Here is a 20,513-nt window from a genome sequence, read left to right as displayed (position 1 = left end):
AAGTTAATTAATTTTGTAAGCAGTCACTGACCCTCCTTAGGAGGCTTCGGAGACCCCCCGGGGTCACCGGACCACAAGTTGGGAGCCACTGATCCATAAGATATGGCTCTCTTCAGCTCTCTCCCTGCACTGGAGTACTTGAGGCTGCCTCGTCCCAACGCTGGCACCTTTGCACAGTGGTGCAAGGGTGCATGCGTAATGGGCAGGATTGTTTTTTTTGTTCTGGAAGGGATACTTTCCTGCTCAGAAACAATCCTTAGAGGTATATTTCTCTTTGTGCATTGCAGAATGTAGCACACATAGAAAGAGGAAGTAATCAGGAGAAATAAACATATTTCTCCTAATTATACCTCATTGGGGAAGGTGTAGTATTTTGACACAATCCCATGCTTACCCACCTTAGTAAATTTGAGAATGCACCAAAATCCATGGATGGATGCATGGGAACAGCCATGCTCTACGCATGGAATGCCTTCCCAATACAAGGTAACGCAAGACAACACTGTGCGCTGAGTTGTATTACTTTGTATTCACTAAACAAGCAAAGCGACTTTTCATGGCTTAGTAAATTCCAAAAATGATTTTGCGTTTGGGCTGCGCCACATAAGAAAAGCAAACCCAGCACAAACTCATAGTAAATCTTTCCCATAGTCTCTGTTGATGAGCCAATGTTGCACGGTTAGTCACAACATGAGCTGTAAACCCCTGCACAGTCTAGATTTCCAGCTAATGGAGACTCTAGTGGAAAGGCACAGTTGGTGTCCATGAGGGGGGAGGGGGTTGCAAACTTCTCAGGGCATTAGTGGCAGCTGTCAAGGTTTTTAAGGTTTTTTTTGGTGGCAGCTGTAAGAGTAGTGCTATTCACAAAGTCCCTCGCTCATTCCTTGTAAAAGTAAATTACTTGTTCAAAGACCCTGCCCCTTTTAGGCCCCCTTCACCTAACACAGTGAGATGCATCTCAAAGTTGGCAGATCTGGCTAAATATATTTATATATCCTAATAGCAGAATGTAGTCATAAGGCAGATAACATCTGTCACTAGTAGATGGTGCCACAAACTGACATCTGCATGACATTCATGGAGCTTGAATTTAGGACTTGATTAAAGTTGGATAGTGTCCAATTTGTGGACTCATTAATACATCTTCTGTTGAACTATTCACCACTAGTTGGGAGTCTTCCCTTGGGCCTACCTTGGACACAACAACAGGTAATTCTATTATGCGGTTCTGAAATGCTGAAGAATTTGCTTCCTCCCCAAACTGGAGGACTTTCTTTTACCATCCAACTCTACACCAGGTCATTAAACGTCATCTAATGCAATTTCCTGTTATACTAATTAACATACCTGGGGGTTATGAGGTTTTTCACAATAGAACAGTGCTGACCCATTTGTCACTATGTAAAATCCAATACTTATCTCCTGTCCCAGTGTTAGCCCTGCTGTCTAATTCTCGCTGCTCCGACTTCTGAAATGCCCTCACTCTATCACTGCCAGCCTGCTCTCAGTCTCTAATCCAGGCAATTCAGTCAGCAGTGTGCTCTAGACAAATTGTCACTCGTTTCTGCGAGCCTTACCTTTTCTGCCACGCCTGCGTTATATTTACCCATTGGAAACCCTTCTTCACCAGCTCTTCCACATTGCCTGAATAGCACATACTTACTGTTAGAAATGGGATCTCTAGTTGGCAGTTGGTTTGCACCCTGTCCAAGTAGGGACCCTCACTCTAGTCAGGATAAGGGAGATACCCTCTCAGATAACCCCTGCTCACCCCCTTGGTAGCTTGGCACGAGCAGTCAGGCTTACCTCAGAAGCAATGTGTAAAGCATTTGCACATAACACACAGTAATACACTACAAAAGGACACCACAGCAGTTTTAGAAAACTAGCCAATATTTATCCAGATAAAACAAGACTAAATACGATAAAAATCCAACATACAGTAATACAAAATATGAATTCTGCAAGATTTGCTAAAAAATACAGTTCTTTGAAGTCGATAGCTCCACCTTGGGCTATCATGCCGTCGTGCTCAACAAAACCAACAGTTCAGGCCAGCTGTGGTGTAGTGGGCGAGCTACGATTTCGGAAAGACCTGCAAACAGAAACTTTGGAATTGCAGGGCATCGTGATCCTCGTGGTGAGCTCCGAGAGTGGTGTCGCAGTGTCGGTTCCGGAGTCGGTGTGGGAGTCGTCAGGCCCTTGAAGTCACATGCGGTGCGGATCGAACTCCGGGCTGATGAAGTCAGGAGCGCTGGCATGGATGCCGTCAGGACTGCGGTGTGAAGCGGGATAATGGGACATGAGGGGCCCCAGGTCACGGTGCAGGCAGCGGCATCATTGCTGAAGTGCTGTTGTCAGTGGGCCCAAGCCGGCAGTGCGGGACAGGATGGTGCTTCGTGACCCTCAGGAGCGGTGTCCACAGGCCACGGTGCAGGTAGGGATGCCTGGTGACAACACTGGAGTTGATGGTGCTGGCATTGGTGGACCAGGGCTCCGGTGCGGGTCGAGACACTGCTTCGTGTACATCACAAGCTGTGTCCACAGGCAGCGTCAGCGTCGTCAGCAGGAGCGTCGTTGTCGGGGATGCCCAGGCTGCGGTGTGAGCAGGCGATGCCGGAGTGCGAGGCCCACAAGTTGTGGTGCGAGCAGCGGCTCGGTGAAGTCGTCCGGTGACAGCGTCGGTGAGACCAGGGTCACGGTGTAAGCGGGGCAGTGCAGCTTCATGCGGCGTCGGCAGGTCACGGTGCAGGCCAGCGGCTCCGTTTGTGGCAGCGCGGTGGTGCCTCCTCTTGAACAGCACAAAACACACAGTTCCCAGTGCTGCAGGTCGAGGAAACTGAGTTTTTAGTGTCCCTGAGGCTTTCAACAGGAGGCAGGCTCTACTCCAAGTCCTTGGAGAACTCTCTCAAATACGACACACAGCAAAGTTCACCCTTTGCACTCTTTTCAGACAGAGGCAGCAACTGAAGGCCAGTTCAGCAAAGCAACACAGCAAAGGGACAGTACTCCTCCTTCAGCTCTTATCCTGGGCAGAGGTTCCTCTTGATTCCAGAAATATTCTAAAAGTCTGGGGTTTTGGGTCCTCTTCTTATACCCCTTTCTGCCTTTGAAGTTGGCAAATTTCAAAGCAAAGTCTCAAGTGTTTGCAAGATCTTCCTTGTCCAGGCCAGCCCCCAGACACACACCAGGGGGTTGAAGACTGCATTGTGTGAGGGCAGGCACAGTTCTTTCAGGTGTAAGTGACCACTACTCCCTCCACTCTATCTCAGATGGCTCATCAGGATATGCAAGCTACACCCCAGCTCCCTTTGTGTCACTGTCTAGAGGAGAGGTGTGAACAGCCCAACTGTCAAACTGACCAAGACGGAGAATCCACAAACAGTTTGCACTCTGTCCAAGCAGGGGCCCTCACTCTATTCAGGGTAAGGGAGTTACACTCCCCAGACAGCCCTTGCTCACCCGCATGGTTGCTTGGCACAAGCAGTCAGGCTTATCTCAAAGGCAATGTGTTAAGTATTTGTACCAACACACACAGTAATACAGTGAAAACACTACAAAAGGCACACAACACCAGATTGGAAAAATAGTCAATATGTATCTAAATCAAACAAGACCAAAACGACAAAAATCCAACATACACAAGCAAAACTAGGAACTTTTAAATTAAAAAGAACCTTAATCCGTAGAAATCAATGGATGTGTTGTTTTTACACAAAGGACCTGGTATGTGTCAAAAATAAAGCCGTACAGGCGGGCGTGCTTTGGAAAAGTAAGTGATAGTCGATTCCTGACTCACAAGTGAGGGCATGTGTTGTTTCTTCTCTGGTCGGGTAGGCGATGCGTCCTTTTCTCTCTCTCACAGAAGAGCGATGCATCGCTTTCGGATGGGTAGCTTTAGATTGCGCAGGTTCACTGTGGTTTTGATGCCCAGAGACGATGCATGCAAAATCCTGATGCACAGGGGTGAAGAGTCACGTTGCGTGGGTGATGTGTCGATTTTGGCAGCCGCAAGCAGGTGTTGCGTCAATTTTCTAGCCATGATGCAGGTGGTGTGTCGATTTTTCAGCCGCAAAGCAGGTGCTGCTTCAGTTTTTCTCCTGCTCGGCTCCGGTGGGTGGATTTCAGCCTTGGCTCCACCAGCTTCTCCTTTCGAGGGCCCAGGGATTGCATAAGGCATCACTTGGCAGGCTAGGAGTCTCAGCAAGAGAGTCTAGGTGCTGGCAGAGGAAGTCTTTGATGGCCCTGAGACTTCAAAACAGGGGGGTAAGCTCTGTCCAAGCCCTTGGAGATACTCCACAAGCAGAAAAACACAGTAAATTCCAGTCTTTGTCAACTCTAAGGTAGAAGCAGCAACTGCAGGCCAACTCAGCAAAGAACACTCACAGGCAAAGGGGCAGTACTCCTCCTCCAACTCTTCAGCTCTTCTTCTTGGCAGAGGTACATCTTGATCCAAAAGTAAGCTATAGGTCTGGGTTTTGGGTCCACTACTTATATTCATTTCTGCCTTTGAAGTAGGCAAACTTCAAAGGAAAGTCTCTGTTGTTGACAAGATCCTGCCTTGCCCAGGCCTAGCCCCAGCCCCAGACACACACACCAGGGGGTCAGGGACTGCACTGTGTGAGGACCGGCACAGCCCTTTCAGGTGTAAGTGTTAGCTCCTCCCTCCCCACTCTAGCCCAGGAGACTCATCAGGATATGCAGGACACTCCTTAGCTCCCTTAGTGTCACTGTCTAGAGGGAATTCACAAACAGCCCAACTGTCAGTCTGACCCAGACAGGGATTCCACAGGCAGGCAGAGGCATTGGATGGTTAAGCAAGAAAATGCCCACTTTCAAAAAATGGCATTTTCAAATTGACAATCTAAAAACCAACTTTACCAAAAGGTGTATTTTTAAATTGAGTTCAGAGACACCCAAATTCCACATCTCTAGCTGCTGTCAATGGGAAACTGCACTTAAAAGATATTTAAAGGCAGTCCCCATGTTAACATATGGGAGAGATAGGCCCTGCAATAGTGAAACCCGAATTTGGCAGTATTTCACTATCAGGACACGTAAAACACACCAATACATGTCCTACCTTTAACATACATGGCACCCTGCCCATGGGGTTACTTGGGGCCTACCTTAGGGGTGACTTACATGTTCAAAAAGGGAAGGTTTGGACCTGGCAAGTGGGTATATTTTCTGAGCAATGTTTACAGGGCTACTCATGTGAGAGGCACAATCAGTGCTGCAGGTCCACTAGCAGTGTTTAATTTACAGGCCCTGGGCACCTCTAGTGCACTTTAATAGGGACTTAATAGTAAATCAAATATGCCAATCATGGAAAAGCCAGTTATAAATACAGATTACACAGGGAGCACTTGCACTTTAGCACTGGTCAGCAGCGGTAAAGTGCCCAGAGTACCAAAAACCAGCAAAAACAAAGCCCAGCACACATTCACAAATACAGGAAACAGAGGGAAAAAAAAACAGGGAAAACCACGCCAAGGATGCCAGGTCTAACAGCGTGCTCTACATTTGGGCTCTTTATTTTTCTCTGGTGGCCATCTTTGGAGACTTATTTGTTATGAAGTTCCCTCATTTCCTTACCAACTGCAGTATCCTCAGTAGAAAATGCTTTCAGTTTTCCACTTCGATTCCATCAATATGGTGTTCAGATGTGTCACATTTTTGGCATACTTTCAGAATGTTAGCACTCTAGTTGCTCATTAGAACACTGTAAGCTGCTGATCACCAAGGGATTAATTGGCAGTCTGCTGCTGGTGTTGAAAGTGCATTTTCAGTCCGCATGTCAAAATGTTTTAATGAAATAGACGAGAAAGATATTTGAGAACTCACTTAAAACATGTCCTACTGTTTCTGTCTACAGCACTAACCATACTTTCTATGACAAAATGAACACCCTCGTTTTTTTCCTTTCTAAATTAAAGGTTTGATTCAATCAAGATGGCTTTAGTTGCGCCACACCTTTGTTCTAATTAAAACTGTTACTGCTCTAGTTGTTCTTTAGAACACTCTGGGGGGCTGTAGCAGAACACAAGGGAATCAACTAACAAGATGAACCCGTTGTAAGTACATGTTTTAATAAGAATATCAGACTTCTTTCTCATATGACAGAGAAAGATAGTGTGAATTTACAGAAGATATGCTCTCATTTTAGCTGCTGGAGCCCCTTCCATCACCTCTTTGGGAAAATCATGAGAATACGTGAATCATGAAATCCCAGCAGAAGGCTTTTTCACAGGGTAAAATCACCTTAGAACACACCACAATTCCTAAAATCAGTATAGTACCATCAACAAAATGATTTATATTGTTACTAAAATCTGTTATCACTCTTTATATGTTCTCCTTTCTGTGACCTTCAAATCTAGCTATTCTCTACAATACATTTCAATGGGGTGCTATCATGTATATTAGTCCCAAGATGGATGCCAGCACTTCTTGGTCGAAGTGCTGGCAGCCAATCAGATAGCACCATGAAATCTGTGCTTGGCTCCGCCCAGATACACAAATGTGTATTTCCTTTGATTTCTCTTAAACTACTAAACGGATTTCTACCAAATAAAAAAAAAGATCATCTGTAGACCAAAAGCTAAATTTCTGCCAAATTTGGTGTAATTCAGTTCAGCGGTTCGGGCTGCAGGCAGGTCTAAAGACTCTATGGGAATTAACATTAGAAACACACTTTGTTTGACCCTCCCCCTTATTCTCTGCCCTGCTTGACAGATCACCCTGAAACTTTTCATGCACAAGGCCCTAGAGGGCACTTTTTTTGGAAACATTTGTGAAGATTCGTTAAACGATGCAAAAATATAGGCAAGCCAAAGAACACTTTATATATAAAGTTGCCACTAGGTAGTTATAGTTAGGACCTAGTTTCCATAGGAAGAGCGTTTTTGTTTTACCTATAACTTTGGCGCTGCTTGATGCATCTTCACGAAATTTTCAAAACTTACATTTTGCTTAGTTTAGATTCTGGCTTGAAAGTTTCGGGGTGATCCATCAAGCACGGACCGAGAAAAAGGGGGGTCCTAAAACAGGATTTCCCCTTTCATTTTTCTACAGGACCTTTAGACATGCATACAGCCTGAACCACTGAACAGAATTATACCAAATTTGGCACAAAGCCAAATTCTGTTCTGCACATTAGGCCTTTTGTGGTTTGGTGGGAATCCGTTCAGTAGTTTTGGAGTATTTTAGGGCTAAAACATATAGATATATAGGGACGCATATCCACCACAGATCCAATTGTCCCTGTGCTGATATTTTATTGGCTGCTAACACATCAGCAATGAAGTGGTGGCAGCCACCTTGGTTTCAACCGAGTCCCAGAAAAAAAACAAAAAAAAAAGAAAAGGGGCCAGGGTAGAGTCACCCTGACCCCTTAGTCCTGGTGCTGGGATCCCTGGGGGACCCCGTATGGGCTAAAAAGCAGTTCTTTTTTTAACAAAAACATTGGGAAAGATCAGTGGATGGATCTGCGGATTTTTCAGAGATTAAAAAAAAAACCAACAAGGTCTCCTGTGCTTTATTTTTTATTTGCCCCCAGATGGGCCAGGTCCTGGGGTCATTTGGGGTTAATATAGGAGGGGGCACACGGGTTCCCCTTCTTGGGCTTTAATAAGACCCGGGGACTACCACGATTGACGTAATTTGAGCGGAGGGGCAAAAATGCTTTTATTAAGCGGGGGAGGCCTGATGGCCTCCCCAGCAGCACTGGGGACCACCAGCTCCCCCGGACTACACTGATATATGAGCAGGGGTGTGCGGCCCCCCAACTGGCCCAGGGACCACCATCCTGGGGGTTCAATATTTTTTAAAAAGCCACTTGTGCCCTAAGGTAGCTAAAATGTGTGCCCTCGCCATGCACAGCTAATTACCCACAAACTATGGCATGCATGTCATCTTTGATAACATCATTAATAATATCAATTTAATATTTGCAGTAACATTTTTGCCGAAAAAACTGTTCATGGTGGGTGCGCAAGTTATAGTTACCTTAGGGCACGAGTTATAGTTACGTTAGATAACTCTAACTATTACTGGCGATGTTTAAAATTTGAGCCAAACTATAAAGTCCCTGTAACGTTTGTTTTTTTTCAGTGAATTTCTATGTTTTTTTAAAATTCTATTTATTTGTTTGTTTGTTTGTTTTAACAAAAGTTTTTAAACCAAACACAGCATCCAAGAGAATACATTGAGTCAGTAAGGTAAGAATAATGATGATGAGTCCTCATGACTATTACCTGAGTTGTTTCTCTGTGTTAGGCAATAATTGCAATCTGTGAGGCAGAAAACAGTGTTTTCCTCCTGTCCATTTTGCTGTACTGCGATAATAAGGCTGACTTTAACCTTTGAACTGTAATAAAAAATATGTGACTATGTATTTATTGGGACAGTTGTTCTAAATAACATTAATAACATTTGTTATAAGGCCACCTTTATTTTCCCTACCAAGGCATAAATATGTGTAGTTAAAAGTTATGGCTAGATCAAAGTTTCCACTGAAAAATCTTTTTCTGTTCTGCTAACAAGGTTGGTGGTGTTTGTTGAATCTGCATAAAGAAAGGGGTTTATATGATTTGGTTTGGCATGTCAAGTTTCATGCAGGTTTGTCAGGGGTGGGGCTCTGGGGCACAGGTAAAATAAAATGGATGGGGGGTAAAAATAGTGTATTTTCCAATTGAACTCCTCTAGAAATGTCTACTCTCCACTGCAGGAAAAATTGTTGAATGGAAATACATCAAACTTGACGTACAAGTGGAACTTCACTGAGGGAAATGCCTTTTCGTGGTTTAGGGGTAAATCCATTCAGTAGCTGTTGAGAAATTCCCATAACAAAAAAACATTGGGTGGACTTGAAAGTAGGTGATATGTTGACAGTTGGAAATTGTTTTTAATTTGCCTATAACGCTAATGATGTTTAACAAATTAGCAAGAAATCTGGCATCTGCTTAGCATGCTTATATTATTTTTGATAGTTTGAAATTGGTCAGGATTTGACAGGAGAGGCCACGGTTAAAAGGTAAGGGTCAATAAAGTACTCACTTACTAATGACTGTGGCATTATTTAACAAATCCTCATGGAAATGTGTTGACATTTAGTATCTGAGAACCTGATTTAGATTTTGGCAGAGAGGACTACTCAGTCACAAATGTGACAGAGATCCTGTGTGCCGTATTACGATCCCATTATATCCGCTGGAGATCAAAATAAGGTGGACAGGATATCCGTCACAGTAGATTTGAGAAATGAATGCTACAACATGTGTGAGGTTGGCTTAAAAGGTTAAAAGTTAGCCTTAGCTGGACTGCTAGGCCATGGGCAGGAGTGGAACCCAGGTTTGCAGCCTGTCCGCAGATTAAAATGAAGAAATAAAGGTTCCCCATTGGATTAGAGAACGTTTTGCTCCTGTTGTCCATTTCAGATTCATTGCCAAAAGAGCTGGGTCTGTGTACCTGAGGGCTCTGATTCCCTGACAGCAACAGAAAAGTTTTGATTGCGACCACCATTACAGTTATGCAAACCTAACTCACAGATAAATTACAATGCTTATCGCCTCATAATATGTATGCCTAAAAGTGACAACACCTTAAAGTATGTCATTAAATCACAACACATACTCAAACCAATAAATAATACTACATTCATAGTAGTTGTTTCATCACCCCAAGTTTTGTACAGATTTGACTGGGGATACAAATAAACAGGGGGGGGGGCATAAGTACATAATTTCCCATTATTATGTAGTAATGGTAATATGATATGTGATTTGGGTTGTAAGTCCATTTATGACATTTGTGATTTCATCCGTTAACACCAAGGCTGGGGTCATGAACACTGCATTTAGTGTGAGTTATAGTTTGGATGACTGTTGTATGAGTTGTGGGTTGCAGAGGTATCCTTAAAATGGTGGATTTCAGTGTTGTTTAGGTTTAGATTTTAACCACAACTTCAATAAATATACATAAGAGTGTTATAATGAGTCCTGAGTATAACTTCCCCTTAAATGTATTTTTCATGAAATGTCTATCTATCTATCGGCGCTCACACACACACATATATACGTATAGTTACACATTCCCAGCAGTAACCAATGTGTAGATACAGTTCAGATTAACTTCTATTTGAAAATGCGTTTATCAATTCGTCTATAACATTGGACTCTGAGGCTCCACAAGATTCGGCTAATCACTAGCTTAGTCAGTTAAGGTTCAACAAACTAATTTTCTTGCAGGTTTGTGCAGGGGTAAAAACGTAAGGGTGAAGGGTCAAAAAGTGTTTCCCATTTTAGCCCTCGCAGGAAATTTTGCACATGCCTACAGACCACACAGCTGACCAGATTTACACCAAACTTGGTATCAAAGTATAATTTTATTCAGAAAGTTGCCCGACATAGGGTTGGCGCTCCTGCAGTCAACTTCCGAGGATAATGGCTTAAGACCACATACAGCAGGGGATGGCTACTTATGGTGGATTGATGCTAGCCAGTCGACTCCCGCTCTGCACAGCCGAATGCCATGGGCACCTGAGATTGTAAAATGAGAACACCATACAACATAAGAAAAATTGAATTCGCTGAAAAAACTACAGTTAGAAACGGAGTTATAATTTTGGCTCTAACAAGTAAAACCACTTAAATTCACCAGTTAGGGTTTCCAATGCAGACCCCTTAACTCTTGCAGCCATCCATGTTCATGAAACACAACTTTGCCAATGGCGCAAAAAATAGCCATGAGGAAAGCAGCCTCCATGTGGCCGCACTCAAAACAGCGCAGGCATTTATATAAGTCGCTACCAATCCACTTACCACTTCCAATAAAGACATTTGTGAGGCTCCCTCACAGATCCATACATGGATATTGCTAACTGTACAGATACAAAGGAGTAAGGTGCTCAAAAGTAATATTACAAATCAGTACATTTGGAGGCTGCGCCAAAACACATCCTCAGGCTTGTAATGAACTTCATGTGTCTTGGGGATATTTCATCCGGGTCGGAGTTCACTCACTCCCCTAGTTGGAACTCACTCACTTCAACCTGTCTTTGCTTACCTAAATCGTGCACTTTATTGCTGAAGTGGGAGTGTCTCCAAATCAGGTTCATACTATAAAGCAATGCACTGTGTTAAGTAAAGAAGAAAGATAGGAGCTACAATGTTGCAAAAAGACAAAACAAGCACTCTCACAGTTGGTAACTGAGCTCTGACTCATCAGGTGCATTTTATGACAGCCATATGCTGTGCATGACTGCTGCTCTTTTTAAAGCAAAGAATACATAATCTTTTCTAATCAGGATTAACGCTGGAACAGAATTTTCCATAAATATTTCATGACAACCAACCCTGCCCACTGTCAACAAAGGAAAGCACATTTCAAACAGGAGAGATTTCCAAGCCAATCCCTGTCGACATCATTATACTGTCAGAACTTGCTGCTTTTGAAATACTTTGATCCCTGGCCGTGTTGGTGTTTTTATTGTTTAAACTTTTGATGGGAGGATGGTGTCATGTATTTTTTTAGGGTCCGCACTCAAAGTAGCGAAACTCAGCAATAGGCAGGGCAGGAGACATTTTAGCAGGAGTTTTTATTTACTTACACTGTTTTCTGTTCTGCCGGCCGGGGGCCGTATCAGATAAACTGAGCTGTGGAGCTCACTTAGCACAGCTGTCTGCCACAGTTTGGAGCTGACTGCTACCTTAAACACATGAATAGCTAAAGCAGTGCTATTTTATCACTTCAAGCAGTGGTAAATGGTTGATTGTCATAGGAGCCTTAAAGGCATGTGCTGCTTTGGCTGGAAAACTAGCGGCACTGGTTGACCTATTTAAAGCAAATAGCTCAAAGTAACACAAACCTCATAAGGGCTTCAATTGACCTTGGTTTTATCTGTTCCTGATGTGGGCACTAGCCCCAGCCATACAAGTGGTGCAGCGTTTTTATTGGCACAAGTGGGTAACACTCGGTGGTAGGGATTTTGTGTTCCTGCGGATTCCCGAATTTCTATATCAGAAATGCAAGGAAAATGTGTGACTTCAGGCATAGTTTGGGTTTTGCCGGGCATTGTGGGTAGGAAAACCTCACAGGATCCACACAAGGCACTGGTTGTCTAGTTTTTTAAAATGTCTGCGGTTTGTAAGTTTGCATGGGTGGCAGAAGACCACGGCCCCAAATGCCACATATACCTGTATTGCTTATAACTCAATGTAGCGCTTTAGGAGCTTCTTGTTTCGTGGTTTCATGGCCTACCCACAACAATTGGGTAATGTTCTTATCAGGGGTCAAGTGGAAATTCGGAGTGATCCCAAAACTTTCCATCACAGAAATGTGAGGAAAATGTGTATTGTTTACCTAAGTTTGACATTTGCAAGGACTTCGGAGTAAAATAGCCTAATGAGAGCCACGCAGGTCATATCACTTGAAACCTCCAGGTGTCTAGTTTTCTAAAATGTGCACGTTTTCTAGGTTTCCCTAGGTGACGGCTTAGTTAGGGCCTAAAATCCACAGCTACCCACTTTGCAAAAAAGGGGTCAGTTTTGGGTAGAAAATTGTGTTGTATCCAGGTTGCGTTTTGGTCTGTTTCCTGTTGCAGACACTAGGCCTACCCACACAAGTGTGGTATCATTTTTTATCAGGAGACTTGGGGGAATGCTGGGTGGAAGAAAGTTTGTGGCTTCCCATAGATTCCAGAACTTTCCATCATAGAAATGTGAGGAAAATGTGTTTTTAGTCAGTTTTGAGGTTTGCAAGGTATTCTGGGCAAAAATAATCTGGTGAGACCCATGCAAGTCACCCCACCCTATATTTTCCTTGGTGTCTAGTTTAAAAAAATGAGCAAGTATGCTAGGTTGCCCTAAGTGCCACCTGAGCTAGGGCCTGAAATCCACAGCTAGCCATTTTGCAAAAAAAAAAAAAAGGGCCAGTTTTCAGAGGAAAAATGTGATGCGTCCATGTTGTGTTTTGGCGTATTTGCTGTTGTGGCCACTAGGCCTACCCACACAAGTGAGCTATCATTTATATTGACAGATGTTGGAGCATGGAATAGTAGAACATTTGTTATTACCATTTAGATTTTGCTGCATTTGTGCCTTTTAAATATAAGCCATTGTGCAAGAAAAGACATTTTGAAAATTACCCTATAAATCACATGCTAGTATGTGCACTCACAAATGCACAGATGTACAAATAACCACTGCTCCTAAACTCCATATCTTGTGCCCATTTCAGAAATACATAGGTTTCCTTGATACCCATTTTTTAGTCTACATATTTGACCATATGAATTGGTCTATGCTCGGTACACAATGAAAAACCATTGTGTAGTGCAGCTAGCTCAGTTGTTGGCTCTGGGTATCTTGGGTTCTTGGACAGCATACAAACCCTACATATACCCGCAACAAGAAGGGTCTAGTGGATGTAATGGTATATTATTTTAATAAACAACCCATTGTGACAAAAAGTTACAGATTAAAACATTGTCACAAATTGGCATTTTTTTACTACTCATTTTCAATATTTTTTTAATTTGACTGTTAGTTTCTTTGAGAACACCTTGAGCGAAATACACATATGACTCCTTGCTGAATTTGGAATTGTGTCTACCTTTTAGAAATCAATGGCTTTTTTGGTTTACCCATGGGTTTTACACTGCTTTCTACCACAACGTAGAAGTAGGATGAGAGCACAAAAAATAGAAAAAATGGGCTACCTCTTTAAAAATGCTAAAACCATGGCAAAAAATTATTCAGCTCTGCATGTTCCTGAAAGCTGGGAAGATGGTGACCTTAGCACAGCAAACCGTTTGTTGATACCTTTTTTAGGGAGCAAAACAGATACTTTTATCCAGAATACTTTTTCTATTTCCCCCCCAAAAAAATCTCAAGATTTAGCTATAACATGCCTATTTTATTGGTTCCCTCTAGGTGAAATCCACAAACCCTGGGTACTTTTAGAATTCTCAGGATGTTGGAAAAAAGGACATAAATTTGGTGTGGATACCTTATGTGGAAGAAAAATGGAGCCCTAAACGCAAACTACCCCAAGTAGCTAAAAAAGGACTCAGCACTAGGATGGAAAGCCCAAGAGGTTACAAAATATCGTGGCACAATCCAATTAAAATAGCCCAGAAAACAGCAACCACAATAAAACATACCATCTCATTACAATAATGCAGTACAAAAACAAGGCAGCACATAAAATAATTACACCACCACCAAAACAAAATGCTATTCAACAAATCTGCACAAACATTCTTATCACATATAACCACTTTCAGAAACTTGCTTTCTAGTATGAAGTATGGATTTCACAAAGTTTCTGTTGCCACAAATAGCAAGAATAGAGTCTTCTACACTATTGTAGGAAGTGCATAACAAGTGACACAAAAATATATTACATGGCATTTATGAATCAGCAAAAGTCATGTCTTTTTCTTAGGAAGTATTTATTCTTGACTTGAAAGATGTTAAGAGTCGGGCTGGATTTTGATGAGCTCTATTACTTGTTTTTTTGTTTTGCCAAACGTTTTATTGATTTTTAAAAGCCAAAACAATTTACAGTACTCAGAAATGTTGATACAAAAAAAACTCAGCAGCCATTATGGAACATCCGAAGTCAGGGTTCCTCCCTCACCCCTCCACACCCCTACTCACCAATGGATAATTGTCACACCTCTACAACCAACCCCACACCCATCATACCGGTCCCTTCTATACTTCAGTCCACTCTGACTTACCCAGCCCCAATATCCACACCAAACCCCATCCCCTCCAAAGGTCCCCAGATTTTCTCATATTTGCATGTACAACTACAACTCTCATATCATTTTTTCCTTTACCCTCCTGCACAGTTCCATCCACTTCACCAGCCCCGGACACTGCGGGCTGCCTCAGTGTCTTGCAAGGTCTCTCTTATCTGCAATGTAGCTCAAGTTAATCAGGAGCTTAGTGTATGAGGTAACCTCAGAGTCAGTCCAGACCGCCAGCAGCACCCTCAATGCAGTCAGTGGCAAGGGTACTCCTACGGCCTCTGCCAGGGATGCCATCACCCCCACCCAAAAGGGCTGAAGCGTTGGGCCATTCCACATTGTGAGAAGAAAAGTACCCCACTGGCCATGCTGCCGAAGACAACAATCATCCGCAGCCCTGCCTATTTTGTCTAGCAGGACCCGGGTGTAATCTGCCTGACTTAGGATGGCCTGAATGGCAACACCCACATAGGAACAACAGTAAGGCACCCCTCAATACTGGTCCTCCAACTCCCCCCACATCGGCCTGCCAACACTCCCATAAATGTGTGTGTGTGTGTGAGCGTGAGCTCCCCCTGCGTGTTCCTCATCACTGTAGCATACATGAGGGAGATAGCCTTGTTGATCAAATGACCATCCAACAATTGTAGCGCCAAAGGAGAGTTTTCCTTCATTTCCACATCTCTAGGAAGCCTAGCTTGCACTCATGCGTTAATTGCAGATATTTAAATATTTGAGAGGGGGCCATATCATATTCTGTTTGCAAATGTGCAAAGAAAACCATCCCGTTGGTGTCCCATACATCCTCCAGGGCAGAGAGGACAATCAGAATTCATTTTCTGAACCCTGGTAAGCCCAGAACGGGGCAGAGCCACGTGCCAACCTACAACGGGGTAAATGGCATCAAACGGTGCTCCCATCTCATCTCATGTGTCAGTTTCTTCCAGACCAATATGACCATGGGAGTAGCCAGGGGATATGTTCTGTGGCATCTGCCCCACATAACACATGCATATAACCCTCCTGTCCCAGCACTTCCTGGTCCATCCAGAATGCAGGGTAAGCCAGAGGGGCATATACCAATTGGTTGACAGTCTGCACTTGCACAGCCACATACTACCTTTGGCTATTCGGGAGCGTGATGCCCCCCTCTAAAAATAATCTCTGCATTGTGGACATTGCTATTCATGCCAGGCCATCCAACCAGAGGAGGGACATCAGCAACACGCCTGTGGCCTGGAAAAATGCATCTGGAAGTGCAAAAGGAGTTGTTCTGAAATATGTAGGTGAGCACCGGTAGTGCAATCATCTTAAACAGCCCCACCCTCCTGAGAAAAGAGAGCGACCTGGCTCTCCAGTATTTTGTGTCCCCCTCCAGATTGCACTACAATGAGTCCACATTGTCTGTGTAATGCTTACTACCCTCTTGGGAGACCCATATGCCCAAATGTTTAAAGTGCAGCGGTTCCCCCCTTAACGGAAGGGGAAATAGCTTTCCACTACCCCCCTAACAGGAATATAAGGGACTTATGCCAGTTAATTCTCAGTCCCGAATAAGTGCGGTAGGTCACCAAGATATCCTTCAGGTGCCTCAGCAAAACCTCAGGGTGCACAATGTACAGCAGAATATAATCTGCAGACAGCGAGATGCGGTCCTCCTATTAGTCACCCCACTGCCAGTTCCACTATGCGCCCACTCCCTCTTGTCCCCCACCTCATCTGTGATAATGATTCCCCTGAAAAGTAGTGTTATGGGCCTCCCAAGCGAACAGCACGTTTGTCTCAGACTCAGAGTTCTCCTTAAAGTAGTGCTCCATTGCCATATCCAGGCGCGCCACCAATTCCTCATTAAGCAGGCGCCAGGATGCCATTCTCCACTCCATTCTCACCCTCAGTCTGGTCGTCACCAAGGTAACACTCAGCGGGAGTCATTTGATATTCCTATCCCTGAAACTCCTCCACAGTAAACCTATGGAGGGTCAGTAGAGGTGTCAGAAAGTAGTCCAGTTGTGAGTGAGTAGTAAGACTACCCCGGTTGCAGGACTGTGGGAGATGAAACCTATCTAGCTGGGGATGCGTTGTCATAAGAAAGTTCCCCCCTGATATTTGTCAAACCCTGCAGGTGATCCCAGAGTAGTTGGTGCAGGATTTCACTTGCAGACCCGGGGGGACAAATACTTTAATTATTGCTGAAGGCTCCCCTTCCCACATCCCATGATCACCATATGGCGGCATCATCTGAGCTCGTCCTGGTCACCTGAAAAGGGAGGGATTTTCTGACCAGAATCGCCATCCTGCTAGATCCTGTTGTGTAGCATGAATGTCCCGCAACCATGTATCATCCCCTGCCCCAGGGGCACAGTTGGACCCCTTTGAATGCATTTTATGGAGAAGCACCATATCTGCCACATAGCATGTAAGTGCTTTGGCCACTAGTCCCCTCTTAATCGCGCTACCCAACCCATTAACATTCCATGTGAGCAACCAAAGGGAATGCATCTTCATTGCGTGGTTTGCCTTAGTACCACTCATGGGGGAGCTGGCCTTCCAAGCTGGAGGGCACCTAAACCTGCTCCCTAGTTCCCCACCCTGGATGCAGATATAAAAACAAAAACCATAACAGTGCCCCAATTTCTACCTTACCTTACCATGCCGCACTCTTGAAAATCGCCGCCACACCACATGCATGCTATGACCACCCCCCAACACACAGGAAAATCTGGAGCCACATCCATTGCAATCCTAAGTCCCACAATCCAGTGTGGTTAATGAAGCGATCCCTCCCAGGCCATTGAGATACTCGTCTTGCAAGTCGTTACTCACTGCCCCCCGTGCTGGTGCCATGAACAAGTTCTGTGTCTCTTCTGTGCCAACTGACCCCCCCGACTCCACAGCCAATACCATTACAGTATTTCCACCACAGTTATCAGGATGACCCTCATGAGAGATCCCAAATTACCATCTGCATCACAGACAAACAAACCTCCCAGATCCTCCTCCAGGGCCTGCAACTGGTTGGCAGTCTCCTGGGAGGTTTGACGCTTGAAAGTCGCCACCACCCTCACTTTATCAGTCTGCATTTGCTCCTTTGTTGGGGTGGTCCGTATTAGTACTCCCTCCATCCTCACCCCACAGCCAATACCATCACACTATTTCCTCCAATATTATCGGGGTGTCCCTCATAAGAGGTCTCAAATTATTTTCTGCATCACAGACCAATTTCCCTCTGACAGACTCCCCCCACCCCCCCACCCCCTCACCCAGATCCGCCTCCAGGGCCTGCAACTGGTTGTTGGTCTCCAGGGAGGTTTTGATGTTGAAAATACACTACCACCCTTGCTGTATCAGTCTGCATTTGCTCCTTTGTTGGGGTGGTCAGGGAGCTGCTGTGCCGTAGCTTCCATCAATGCTTCTTCTCCTGCCATTGCAGCACTGTTCTTTCCCCACCGGAGGCTTTTACCCCACCTCCCCAACCAGTCCCAGATGGCATACTCTGCAGTGAACAACAGAGTCTTACCTTGATCCACAAACTGGAACTTCGTCCGGAATAGGAGAGCATTCCGAATATCCAACTTGCGGAGGCGTTGCTTAACCACCCAAAAGGATTCCCGTTGACGCTAGACTACAGTCATGTAGCCTGGGAAAATGTTCACCTGTGGGCCATCCACCGTCCACGGTCCATGTGTGCTCGCCGCCTGCAAAATAGCGTCCTGATCCGGGAAGTTCAACAGCTGGGCCACAATTGCTCGGGCCCCCCTGGGCAAAACAAACCTACCTTGATGAATGCCCTCGACCAATTGTTGGCCAATTAAAGAAGGGCAGAAACATGTTGGCACCATGAGGGTCATTGGACTCTTATAACCTGCATTGCCCCCCATATATTCTTTCTTTTAATCTGTTCCCATCCACACCATTAATAAAAGGGATACCGTGGGAGTGGATGAGATATTTTTATTAAATGTTACTTCCCCCACACACCATAATATACAAACAGTGCCCTGGAATATGGTTGAGCCGACCTTGGCTTTTAAGGGTCAGGTTGAATAGAGAGGGTGAGGGTTACACATAAAAAAATAATACATTTTACTTTTTCCCATCTCTTGCAGTGGCGGTGTTTTTCTGTGAAACGCTCCTTGGATATTTGAGGCAGAGGGATAGGCTAGTTTTAGTTAGCCTTTTCTCTGTAATCAGTATATTCTGTTCAAGGCTAGGAACACAGTACATAATATCCTAGTGTTTGTGTTGCCCATTCAGGAGTAGGCTTCTAACATCTAGATATAGCATTGCATCAGAGCTGTGCTTCTAACACAGCGTGGCTTTATTATATAAATGATGAACTGACCCAGAATGGGCAGAGGGGCATTCCAACTGCGACCATCCTTGGACCAATGCTGTGTTCGACATGCAGCTTTGCTGAAGCTAATCTTCCTGCATCCGAGAGGATTACCATCCATTCTACAGGCTGACTCCTGACACCATTTCCAGGTATGGGGCTAAGGCTTGTCCCTTAGATCGGCCCAAGCAGAAGGGTACACGTGCTATGCTCTCAGTATAGTTTTAGGATTAGGTAGGAACCTATAGAATCTCGAGGAATTATTCACTATGGTTGGATTATTAATTATCTTTACCATGTTCATTGTGCTAGTCACTTTTGCTGGATCATCACTCAGTCCCACTCTGCTTCAGGAAGCCTAATTGGCAGCCCCTTGCTAACAAAGTATTCATTGAATTTTAGTGTCTGCATTTCTCCTCTCTAGCCACAGGAATGCAGGCAATACACTTCCACTGTCTTGGGAAAAGTACTCACCCTCCCTCTTGTGCAATGTCAAACTCCAGGCATCCAAAATGGTTCCCACCTCACCTTACAATTCTTTCTTTGAGCCAAACTTGAGTAGCTACCCACTTCAGCATTTCCATAATCTCCTTTCAAGGTTTGTTCCTAGCCACAATATTAAGCTTCCAACCACTCAGTTGATCAGTTGTCCTTACTGACAAAATTCCCAAATACATCACTATCTTTACTTGCAAATATTGTTGATTCTGTCTAGAATCTTGCATCCTCAAAAGGCCTGATGTGTCCTCTTTCATGATAAAATCCAGCAGGAAAAATGGATCTTTTACTTTTATTTTGAAGTGTTCACCTCTCCTTTTTCCTTCAATTGACCCTCGTCTTTGTTTCCAATACCTTACATCTGGCTTTCTCTCTGGGCACAACCTTCTCCACGTCACTTCTCCAATCACTAATAATGTATTTCTGCAATTTGCCCACAGCTCATTTCAAAGATCACAACCTCTTCTATTTTGCATCTTGATATTGTCCATGAATAAGGCCTTTAACGGCTAGTAGCACCAGTTTCTCTTCATGGATGCCCTGTAGCCTGACTGGTGAGGTAATATGACTAAACTAGGCCAAACAGCAAATGCTAGAATCAAACCCCCTCAATTAAGTTGAGTACTATGATGGTACCATGATGGAAACTCTTCATTTTGAGTTGGGACTTCACTCACTAAATGTGAAAGCTGAGGTTTCATATCTAACTTTTTATTTGAGATTTACAAAGGGATGGGATTAGTCAATCAAGATAATCTGTATAGGTCAGATATTAGAAGGCAACTCAAACTGGGCTTGCAATATTATCCAATGACAAAAGGCACTTTCAGTTTAATATGGCATTTGCGACAATAGTATAGAAGTTGAATGGATGGCACATTAAAGATAGCTTAGTGATTCCTTTGTATGAGAATGATGTCTAAT

This window comes from Pleurodeles waltl, chromosome 4_2, assembly GCF_031143425.1.
Source record: "Pleurodeles waltl isolate 20211129_DDA chromosome 4_2, aPleWal1.hap1.20221129, whole genome shotgun sequence".
NCBI classification, from domain to species: Eukaryota; Metazoa; Chordata; class Amphibia; order Caudata; family Salamandridae; genus Pleurodeles; species Pleurodeles waltl.
Note: the sequence above shows the minus strand (reverse complement) of the source record.